A 12,841-nucleotide genomic window follows, 5' to 3' on the forward strand; every position below is an offset into this window, starting at 1 on the left:
TAAACGTAAACAATTAAATAATAAGCGCCATAGGAGTCTTCTAACGAGAAAAATGAAAACTCAACTTAAAATTCTCATATCAACAGTATTTTATAAGAGAGAAGAGTTTAATATAACCAACGTCTCACCAGTCACCTGGACAGGAATATTTTTCATTTTTTACGTCCCATGTGGGCCACAGCGATCATATTAAAAAGCAATTTAAATAAAATAATGCGTAATTATTTATTGCTTCATTTAACACATTATTTTTTCGATAAATTTATGTTTAACGATTTTTGTGGTTTTGGAAACCGAATCTGTGAATTGATCATTTACCGCAAATTTTAAATTATCTTGTAAATCCATTAGTTACAAGAAAATGTTAAAACTGAAATTATTTAAAACCATAAAACGTACTTTTTATAGTATAGAAAACCCATTAAAGAGAAATCAATTATAGTTGTTTCAAACATAAATTAATATTTATTTGAAAGGAGCGCAATATTTTAACCATTTGAAATTTACTATCCACGGTCCGTTACTTTTATATCTTATAAATATTCACTCGGAAGAATAATTGTTTCACTATAATCGTTTGATATTTCAGAATTCCCTTGGGTAATAAATTGAAAACTGTATACAAATAATTAAGGAATATTCATTCATTCTTATAATGTGGTCGTACTTAATTAAAATACAATCATCTTTTTTATAAGGTACCGGAATGCGTGGTTAAAGTTATTTCTTTATTCGAAATTTATTCAATTTCATTTTCAAACTGAACGCATTTGAATTTAAATTATACCTACATATGTACCTATTTAAACTTGATGATATTTAGTTTGTTCCTTGCTTGTTAATGTAAACATGTCTTACCTCCATTTGCGTGATTAACTTTTTTCGTTACCTACAAAAAAGAAAACATTGATTTCGATTAAATTTTACCGTCTCTAACAGATTCTGTAACGGAGTGAAGACGCATAAACTATGTTTTGCTAGATATGTTTCCAAGGCTTAGTATCTGGTCACGAGAACACGTACGTTGGTTATTGGGCGTTTGTGCTGGACAAAGTGTTATGGCAAGAAAACCTAAAAACCATTTCTAAAATTTTACACGTTCTGCTTATTTCGCATATTTCTTTATGCACAAATTAGTCCAGTCAAATTAGACGTAAAAATGCTAAATGGTTACAAAAGGTCCGGTAGAAGATTTTATTTTTCAAACTTGTTTAAATAATAAAGAGAGAGAAAAATCCAAGTTTGCCAATGCGACTGACGTCGGGAGAAATTTCTGTGGTCAAAAATCTGCAAAAATTTCTGACTTTTTTCGGTTTCTTTAAAATAACTCACCAACGGCAATACTTAGGTAAAATCCCCTAACATGTATATAGTTTAGGAGATACACTAATTTAAAGTTTCGTGTTTATAGTAATTTTTAAAAATAATAACATTTTTAGCGCATTTTTTAAGAATTAAAAGAAATGTGGGACCACTAATTTGTCTCAGATTTTGTATGTACGTGCATCTAGTGATGTCATGTCAAAATTTTGAAAATGGTGGAGGGAGGGGGGTTTAAATACACCTTCTATCCTTCATGGTATTCTATTGAAAGAACCACAAATTACAATGTTTTTTAGAAGATACCTACATCAAGTTGAAGTGTCGAGTTTTTATTTAATTTTTGAAAAAAATAGCAAAAATTTAAAGATTAAATAAATAAATGTAGATATTTATTTCTATATGTATACCTAATCTATTTGTGTAAATTTATTTTCAAGTCCAGAAACGTAAAAGATGGTTTATTTTCAAAAATTACTATAAACACGAAACTTTAAATTAGTGTCCTAAACTATACATGTTAGGGGGCCAAATAAAATATCAAATTAAAGGTACTTTTATACACTACAGTTTTTAATAATGGATGATTTTACCTAAGTATTGCTGTTGGCGGTTTATTTGAGAAAAATCGAAAAAAAGAAGAAATTTTTGCAGATTTTTGACCACAGAAATTTCTCCCGAGATCAGTCGAATTGGCAAACTTGGATTTTTCTCTCTCTTTACCAGTTAAACAAGTCGGAAAAATAAAATCTTCTACCGGACCTTTTGTAATCAGAAAGTACAAATTGACTGGACTAATTAGTGCGACATTTGAATCGGTTTGCGTCTTAAAAAGCTTTGCGGCAAAAATAATATTGTCACATTTCTCAATGCACGGGTTTTATGAGGTGAATTATGTTAACATCCCTTACTCGGCATCCCAATTTGTTACATGTGGTACAATATTGTACTAATTTTGTGCTAATTTGTGAGCCAATCCCCAAGTTTTGTGCGCTTCTCGTTTACCAGAAAATCTAAATTGAATATTGGAACACCATCATTCTCATATGCACATGATACCATTGTATATACATACAATGATGATACTAATACCATAGTTTTGTGTTCGTTTTGTGCTGATTTGTGCGTCAATACTTTTGTGCGCCGTTTCTTTCAAAGAACCTAATTCAAAAATTTCTAAAAGGGATGCCAACTTAACGTAGCACCCATTACAATCAGACCGACTTGAAACCTGTGTCATAGTTTTGTGCCTATTTTGTGCTGATTTGTGCGCCGATCCCCGAGTTTTGTCGCCTTCCGTTTCAGAGAAAATCAAAATGTTCAGTTGAGGATTCACTTTAATGCTACACACCATCATGCTCGTATCGACATGACACAAACACCATAGTTTTGTGCTTATTTGTGCGCCAATACTCAAGTTTTGTGCGCCTTTCCTTTCGGAGTTATTCATAATTTCTAAAGGGGATGCCAACTTAACATAGCACGTCTTACAATCGGATCGACTTGCAACCTATGTCATAATTTTCTATATTTTGTGCTGATTTGTGCCCCTTTCGTTTCGGTGAAAAAATTTCAGTTCGTGGCCCAATTTAATGCTAAACACCAACTTCGTGGTATCGACACGACACTAAAATCGAGAATAGATTATTCAAAATAATCGATTATACTGATTAATTGATTAATCAAATGATCCATTCATTAAATAACCGATTAGACATTATTCAAATAATTTAAAGCCAAATGAAAGTGTGTAGGTACTTATGGACTGATCAATTTTGATTTACTCGTAAACGTGAAGGAGATTGGTGCACAAATTATCACAAAATGAGCACAATATTTTGGCGGTGTAACAAATAGGGTGCCGATTACATGCGAAATTAGATGACTCACTACTAAAAATTAAAGAAGAAAGGCAAATTCACCACTTTTTTGAGGGTGGCTCCCAAACGAAACATTGGACGCTCGGTTTATTTGGAAAAAACAATTGTTTTGATCCTCTCTACCACCCAATTTTTTTTACATACTTATATGTAACACTGTATAAAGAAGAAGATAATCCAGACCCCCAACAATGTTTTTCTATACCTGTATAGATGTACAAGCAGGCGACAGAGCATGAGACGCTTGCCTTCCGACAGCCACACCTCCATTCCTTTGGGTCCAGAGAAGATCCCCGCCAGTTTTGACTCCACCAGCTATGTATAAGATTTTGTCGAAGGATACTACATTCCCTTTATCGGTACCGGATTCCAACGTCCTGTGCACCCGCAATTCGCGTTTGACTCGAGTGGGTAATTTTAATTTTAGATTCATCTGGCATACCTCTCTTAAAAGGAATCTTCCGAGCGATTCAAACAACCCCCATTAGGAACCAGTTGAATCTTTCGGCTATTACGGAGGACTGTGTCAATGCGGTATTCGCGAGCTCTATCGGCCCAAAAATTCACTGCAGTAGGTATTAGGTGGCGGAAGTCCCTACAGAAATTATAGCTACGGCTAGCAAGGCTAATGAACGAAAATTTAACAAGGCTGGTGAGAAATTAATAATTAATTTAAACGGAAAGTGCGACGAACTTCGGTTCTCCTTCACAAAAAAAACACAAATTAAACAGTATAATTACAAACTGAAATTTAATGACAGTAAGAACAAAACATCCAGCGGTAATTTACAGTAGGATAAAGATAAACTATGTAGATGGTGACGGCGATGAAACACGGCGGAACTGCGACAAGGAAAGGCCGAACGGAAGTGCTTCGGGCGCCACCAGAAAAATCGAAACCTTGCGTCTGGTCAGGATTTGCAACGGCGGTGACGGGTGCGCCAGGTCGAACGGAGAACGGTGCTCCCAGGAATCGGACGGGTTCATAAATTGGCGGTAGTAGTTGCTGTACAAGAAAGTGCAAAAGGCAACAAGATTTAAATACGGTTATAACAGCAAAAGCTGATGTAAATACGGTTCGGTAAATTTACGGCGAAGCTGAAAATTTGGGTACTTACAAAACGTAGCTTGCAAAAGCAAAAATTCGCAAAAAGATTCCTATTTCATAGTGCATTTTTTATTTATCTAAACATCTATTTGAGTAGGGACAAACTGGAATTCCTATCTCATACGCTTATACCTTCGATCCGTTCACATAAATGAAAAGTGTCAAACTTCAAGTTTTTTAAGAACGCACCTAACAGTTGTAATCTGGACTTAAGCGGCGGTTGTTATCTGTAACCATTCAAGTAATTGTGGTTAATTATACTTACCCAAATAGTCGGAGTGGAATCTCCAAATTAGGCAGTCCAGCAATGCCCTGTTGTTCCTTGGTGAGGTCAAGCGATGCAACCTGTTATCACGTTGATATTTTCCTTAAAGTTCCAAAACGGATAAATTCACTATGAAACTTACGTGCGTTATCGGCAGTAAGACAAACAATTAAACAAAATGAAAACACACAAAGCTCACTTCTTGCCTCCTAGAGCGAATAAGTAAATTCAGAAACTACACTTTCTTAGTGACGAAGCGTCCAACTTAAATCGTTTCTAGATACTGGATGTTGAACAAAGCTGGTCGACGGAGTGGTCATAACTTCAAGTATAAAACTTCAAGGGGGACAACGGGTGGTTATAAAAGCTATCGGGTGACTGGAAAATAAACGGAAAAGTTATGCTGGTATCTGTTTCGGGATATATAGGGATATTAATAAATGATTGGTTCTGGATTAGCATCTGGTCGGTTAGTGAGATTTGGTAAAGGTTTTTGGTAAAATACAAAATCGTTTTATATGAGGAGAAGCACAAACAAGTGGAGAACTAAGAAGAGATTTCATTTCGAAGGATGGGAACGACAGCAGACGCCATCTAACGTAGGAATTTTATAACACTTACTACAAGGTGTTTACTAATAACATTTCTACGTTTTTTTCTTACACACGGCAGGTTTGAATGTTTTTTTATCCATCGAAATCCTCGAGCAATTGTCTGCATTCTCTGATCTAATGCATTGATGTGGTCAATGAGGAAGTACGTCAGTTTTTCTTTAAAGATCATCTCTGTATATGGTATAGATATGGCAAGTATCTTTTTCAAAAACAACGAACTCAGTAATCCCAATTTGCAACTACTTTAACCGACGATGTTTTTCTTGGTCCAGATCTGCAAATCCCCCCATAATTGATAATTCTATTATAATTCTTGATATAACGGTTTCCTATTTAAAATGTTTATTATTATATGGTCGATGTTTGTTCTCCATTGAAATTGGTGAATCAGCAATGATGACATCTTTTCTTTTGGTTATTTTCTTGGTGCACAGGGCAGCTTCTGAAATAAGAGGTTTTGGCCGGAATGGATCATATTATGATCACGCTTAAAATCGCAGTTGCATATGCTCGATATAGAAAATATATTTGGAAAAAGTTAAACCGTTTTGTTATGCCGTTGAGTCCCGAACATTAACACAAACGTAGTAATTCAATAAATGCCAGTCAAAATGGATGAAATTTCAAAAAAAGTCTGAATCACAGCAGTTTATTGACATGCTTGGTCGATTACCTCGGCGTACTTTAAAGTTAGATAATAACATGATGACAGACAACGTAATAATCTATTGGTTGTTTGGATTTATTACAGACAATAGTGGGCAAAAAAGCTTAATTAACGAACATGCATGTACTTAACTGTGTTACAAAAGAAACAAAATGCGTACCCAAAGCAATTTATTATCGCCGTCTGAAAACAGTGGTTTGGGAAACAATTAAATTTAGGTAATTTAAATAATTATGCAGTAAGTACATTGAAAATAATGTAAATGAAACGGTGTGATGTATTAAGTGCTTCCAATTAGTTTGGAATGCACCTACAACGTGGTCGTGTACCTATTTAAAAAGAATACGTTTCAGAAACTAGCTGTTAGCCATCTAATAAATATAACGTAACCTCGTAATTTAAAATGGTAAATAAATCAGTAACGAGAATATATCACTTTTATCGGGAGATCAAATCGCCTAATAAATACCGGAATATCAATTATGACTACTAAAGCAAGTTGTTGAAATAGCTGGTGTACGCCTTAAGAAGAGAACATGTTTATAAAACACAATTCGGCCTAGTCAATAGTTGCGATAAACAAAAAAATATTTCAATTCCGTTTCTTCTTTTAATATCAATCAACTAAACAGACTGATCACTGTCACTTTCGGTCCTCCATCCATCTTGTATCTAATTTATCTTTATTGTGCTCTAACCTGGCATAAACTATCGAATTAAGTAGTGTAACTTTTTTCCCATGTATTACATGAGTCAACACATCTTCACTGTTTAGATTTGATAACCAAAGGCGTAACTTACTCGGACTTACAACCGTTCAGTCTTTAAAAAACTAATATTCTTAATTAAAAAAATAAAACCGATGCGTGTGCGAGTTGGTTCTTCTTTAGAGACAAATTGATTTCTAGTCTGACAAATTACGGTTTGAATTTTACAAATTAAGAACAAATGTCGGTATTAAATATTTAGTTATCTTTCGTATTTAACTGTCTACTATTATCGATTAAAACTGACTTACTTGTATTGCGAGTTACCTGTCTACTGCCACATAGTTTAATCTTGGACACATTGTTTATCTGGAGAATGATAACATATGGGGCTAGATGAATTGATGCATGAAATTCAGTGCAATCTGAAATAAGGTAGAAAAATGGAATTTTTGGCACAATTTTGGCCCAAATATGAGAAATCTCGGTTTTTTACTTCCAGCCTCATTTTTTACCTTTCTATCGTGTTCCTTGACGATAACGACGTCGGTCCATACCCTTGAACTGTATAACAAGCGGGCATTTTAGACGGAGAATACCCCAGGGTGGTCCAAAAACCGACATTTTGGACTCCATATTGAATATCTCCCTTTCGGTCCATTTTCAGACTTGGCAACGGGCAGAGAGGGATCGAAATAGGGGAAACCACTTGGAACTCAATTGTTACACGAAATGCTTCTTACATGAGCAAGGAGAGCTTTTACTGGAATGGTGCTAAGTGAAGCTGCTAAAAAATATGGGAGCCGCCGCGTTTGGACACTGGACGGGAAAATCTTCATCTCAGTTGGAGAAAACCAATCCGCAAAGAAATACTGTGTGACAACAATGGAAGAACTGCTCTCACTCGCCTGTTGATGTTGATGAAGTTTTTTTTTTCAATTTCGATCATGATGGATATATATATTTTCTTTCAAATAAATGGTTCTTTGTAGTGCATTAATATTATTATTGATGGATAAAGAAATAGTGTGTTTTTCTTACTGGCATCGGCATGAGGAAGTTTTGTATCTTTAAGTTTTAAGAATTTTGCAACAAATTAATTTTTTTGTTTTAGATTACCTGCAGTCATGAATGTAGCATTCGAGGATGACCTACCACAAGTTGAGAATGTGATTATAAATGATGTTCCTACCTATATAACAACTACACACAAGTTTATGGGAGTAAATAGCTTTATCTTTAAAGTATTTCAAACTAATATCCGTAGTATTCATAGTAACTTTGATCAGCTGGAAGTACTGCTCGATACTCTTAATTCAAAATATGACATAATAATATTGACTGAAACATGGTCGGGTGGAAGTGGAGAGTATGCGAATCTAGATGACTACTGCTGTTATTCTAACGGAAGTAACCAGAATAAAGCGGACGGGGTCCTTGTTTACATAAAAAGTAGTTTAGTTCACGAAACAAAATTGATAAACATTGAAGGATTTATTTTTATGAGAACTCGGGTTGTTGTAGCTGGGCAAAACTTTTATATAACATCATTATATAGATCTCCAGCCTACTCTCTTGATAAATTCCTTGATATTTTTGAAAGTTACATAACTCGTTACTGCAAAAATCCATTTGAACTGGTAGCGGGTGATTTTAACCTGGATACTTTAATTAACACGAGTTCTCACAAGGATAGATACGTAAATACATTAAGTGAACATGGGTTTATTAACTGCATTACAAAACCCACAAGAGTGTCAAAGTTTAGTGAAACATGTATTGACCATTTTAACTTAAAATTTGATTTTAATCGTATCAAGATCTTGCCTATTACTACCACTTTTAAAATTTCAGATCATTTTTGTTTATCGCTGTACTTAAAATTTACTGCAACTTCTACAAAAACTAGTCAAACAGAACATGTCACACTTCACAAAATTATAGATCACAACAAAGTTAAGGCGTCTTTAGTAACTCATGATTGGGATTGTATAAACCATTTAAATTTAGACGATAGTTTTAAATATTTCTTGGATACCTTAAATAATTACATTAAGAATTTCACATATATTAAGCGCAAAAAACAACTTAAAAAGAAAAAGGAGTGGGTGACTAATGAAATTATTAGTTTGATGATAGACAGAGATCGTGCCTTTAAAAGCTATCTAAAAGATAAAAGCAATACCAATCGTCATGATGTATATAAAACATTACGGAACAATGTAAACAATCTAATTAAAAAAGCTAAAGAATCTTATTATACGAAGAAATTTTCAAAAAGTAGTTCTGCGAAGTCCTTATGGGAAATTACAAAGGAAGCTATAAATCTAGATAAAAGTAAAACCAATTATCACATGATAAAGGACGAAAATGGGAAAACGGTAACCGACGAAATAGTTATGGCTGAAATGTTTAATGACTACTTCATTAAGGTCCCGAAATTGTTAGCTGACAAGTTACAAAAATATGACTATCATAATCATAACATCACTCCAAATAAAAGTTCTATGTTTTTCCTACCAATTACTGCAAATGATGTTATGTCTTCAATCAATAAACTCAAAAAAAGTACTTCTTCCGGCATAGATAACATAACATCACTGATGTTAAAAAATGTAATAACAGAAATAGCTCAACCTCTAACTGTACTGTTTAACCGTTGCATTCTTGATGGTTACTTCCCTACAATTCTAAAAACCGCAATAGTTAAACCTCTATTTAAAGGTGGTGATCCTTGTAATATTAGTAATTTTCGTCCGATTTCTTTAACGTCCTGTATATCGAAGGTATTTGAAAATATATTAAAACTTCAACTTGAATCATTCCTTCATCGTCACGAGGTATATTCTGACAATCAATATGGTTTTAGGACGGGAAGAGGAGTGGATGACGCACTTGCAAAGTTACTCTCTAATATTTATACGGCTGTGGACTCTTCACAACCCTCAATAGCTGTTTTTTTGGATCTTGCAAAGGCGTTCGACACGGTTTCACACTCCATCCTATTTGAAAAGTTGGAATTATACGGGATTCGTGGAGTGTGTTTGTCGTTACTGAAATGTTTTGTTGCGGATAGAGAGCAAGTGGTTGTAATCAAGATATATAGAGACTGGTAGGCGCGCTTATACCTGTAAAATTTGACGCCAAATCCGGCGCTAGGTAAACTCAATCCATAGATGGCGCCAGGGTGATCAGTGTACTTCAACTTAATGTCATTAAAATTGTTTTAGGTTATGATGTTATGTACAAAAATTTTTTACTTAGCGACTTGGTGTGGTTTGGCATCTACAGTGTGTTATACCTAGTTATTGTTGCAAACAATTTCGGTAAATAAAATAGACAAGTAGGTACTAATCGGATGTATAAGCAAGCAAACTTGCACATCGCACTGTTCACTTTGCTAAAGTTCAAAGTTACAGAGCATTGAGGGGTTCCACTAAAAAGGATGCTCGTTATCACAGTAAATAGTAGCGCAATACCTGCATTACAGACTTCTCACCCCGTCTAGCTGTCGGAGCTTTACTGGATCAAGCGAAGTCAACAAGTCATTGATCAATGTAAACCATATGTGAACAAACCAGGAGCCGCCCTTCTTATATTAAGATAAGCATCAAATGACCCTCACCTACACAATCTACGGTGTAAGCAATCATGCCGAGAGCTGTAAGAACCTCTGACACAAAATCATTATTGCCTGTTTGATTAGCGAGATTCTCGGCTGCTGAGATGGGGATTGAAGGAACTGGCAAAAGTCTACATTATTACTGTTAAGATGGAAGGTAGGGGACCCGACTTGTTCAACCTACCTTTTTATTTTATAACTTAATCTCGGAAGCTCCCAGGATCTAAATGCTGGTTAGAAGGGGACTAGTGCAATAATTTTAACCAACTTCTGTTCCAGGAGTGTGGCAGTGCTGGAGGCTGAACTACAAAACGGGAGTAGGAAACTGTGGCTTATCCTAACCTTAGTCATCTTCCCATTTAACGCCTCTGCAAAACGACCAACTTCGGACTTCAGAAGAATGACAGATCACTGCGTAGGCAACGACGTGGAATTGTATTAGGTGTCGATGCTAACGATGTGTGGGGAAACACAACTACACTACACTTCTGCACAGCTTCCTTGCCTTGGGTCTCATGCCGAGTACAATTACTTAGTGGTCGCTCTTCTACTTTCCATGGAAATTTAAAATACAGATGCGTTAAAACATAGACCCTTTTTCCATATTATTATCAGGGAAACTGCCTGTTACATTTTTTACAAATATTTACAAATAAATTTTCTATAAACAACGTCAACAATTTAATGAGACCAATTTTGCTAGTTACGCATATTTTTAAGAAGCTGCGCGTTATGACAATCTACAAAACAAGAATTGTAATTATTGCATTTACACTAAGTAGGTATTTTGACTAAAAAAAAAGTCGAAATGCTTCAATTACATACTGAAGGAACTCGAAGTAAAGATGTATCACGAGTTAAGGGCGTATTGTGGTCTCAAATCAAACACTTTCTCATATTTGATGGTTTAATTCAAATTTAAATGACGTGTTAGAATAAATTGACAGTTTTGTGAAGTACACTGGGATGGGTGGCGACATCTAGGGAGCGATTTTAACTGGCGCCGCATTCTGTCTTACATAATGGCGGCGAGTCATCCTACCATCTTTAATATATCTTGGTTGTAATCAATGGTACCCTAAGTAGTCCCAAACAAGTGGTAAGTGGAGTTCCCCAAGGTTCCATCCTAGGTCCCGTTCTGTTCTTATTCTACATAAACGACATAATTAATTTACGTTTTGAACGAGCTACTATAGTCTCTTATGCGGAGTTGCGGACGACACTGTACTGTACGTGGTGGGAGATACTTGGGAACAAGTCAAACAATCCACATCGTGTTACTTGTCTGTACTCGTACGTTATCTAAACCAAAACTTGCTGTCTCTCAACGACACCAAAACTCTGTATATTCCCTTTCACTCTTACAAATTTCAAACAATAGATGATGACATAAAAATCCATGAATCAGATTGCTCTCAGATTAATTGTAGTTGTGCTCTAAGTATATCTCAAAGGGACCACATCAAATATCTTGGTGTTACCATTGACAAACACCTAAGATGGGACCATCATATTACACAACTTGTGATTAAACTAAAGAGATATGTTTATCTGTTTAGAAAGTTAAAACGGTTCTGCAATGAAAATTCATTAAAAATTGTTTATTACGGCGTTGTGCAATCTGTGCTGGGATATGGTTTGTTAGCGTGGGGTGGGGCAGCTCACAAATACTTAAATAAGTTAGAGGTGGCACAGAAGCTAATAATCAAAATTATGGTTAAAAAACATGCACGTTACCCTTCTCAATTGTTATTCAAGGACACCAACCTTTTTACAATCAATCAACTATATCTTCTCTCGGTATCTCGATTTATATATAAAAATATTAATAGGCTTAAGTTAAATTTTCCCCAACACAATTACGATACAAGGACAAAAATAAAGAATTTGGCGTATAATTTAAAAATACGGAAAAAAGTTGGTCAATCTTACTTCTTGTATTATACTCAAAAGCTATATAATTACCTATTAATCTACACAAATTTATCTTTCCCTTTAACAATTTCATATCATGCGTTTATCAAATTTATTAAAGAACTTCTCCACAATAATTTCTCCCATCTTGAATCACAGATTTATTTATTTTAACGGATACTCTACACTAACTCTTTGTTTTTTATCACTCTCAACTTGTGATCGGTTCAAAAAGCGTTATCTACGTACACCTTGGGGTGTAGTGACAACAAGTTTTTAACTTAGTCGTTACACCTAAGGACGCTAAAAATGATATTTTAGTTATTTTCATTGGACATTTTTTTTACATTTACATTTATACATAGGTTATAGGTTTCTGTTACAACAAGAATGTAAATAAATGGTTATTATTATTATTATAAATTGGCCCTGATTACTATGGCAAAAAACATTAATTAAAGCATTTATTATACAGGGTGTAGCATATAAGACCCCTCGGATCATAATTCCATAAAAGATATCGAAAAATGTGAAAATAAAATTGTGCACAATTACCGTCGTCGTTTATAAAATATTTGTGGTTACCAGTGGCGTGCTGTATTCCAGTGGCGTATCAAACTTACGTTTTTCTTGTAATGGAAATGGGAATACCATTTAGTTTATTGAAGAATTGAAGTTTTGAATTGAGGCACAGGCTAAGGCCTCTTTCACTTTCAAATAATTTTTTATGTACTTTATCGAAAG

The 12,841-nt window shown here is 34.7% G+C and overlaps 1 long non-coding RNA gene across 2 annotated transcripts; it reads left to right on the forward strand.

Moving 5' to 3' along the window:
- Window positions 1-9,664: 9,664 nt before the first annotated feature.
- Window positions 9,665-11,254, forward strand: LOC116161568. Of its 2 annotated transcripts, XR_004143413.1 has the most exons (3): window positions 9,665-9,887; window positions 9,981-10,340; window positions 10,463-11,254. It is a non-coding gene; the product is annotated as an uncharacterized LOC116161568 (long non-coding RNA). The 2 variants fall into 2 exon arrangements; XR_004143412.1 differs by lacking the exon at window positions 9,665-9,887 and having other exon boundaries at window positions 9,915-10,340.
- Window positions 11,255-12,841: the final 1,587 nt, after the last annotated feature.

The sequence above is a fragment of the Photinus pyralis genome, unplaced genomic scaffold, assembly GCF_008802855.1.
Source record: "Photinus pyralis isolate 1611_PpyrPB1 unplaced genomic scaffold, Ppyr1.3 Ppyr1.4_LG1, whole genome shotgun sequence".
In the NCBI taxonomy this organism is placed as follows: domain Eukaryota; kingdom Metazoa; phylum Arthropoda; class Insecta; order Coleoptera; family Lampyridae; genus Photinus; species Photinus pyralis.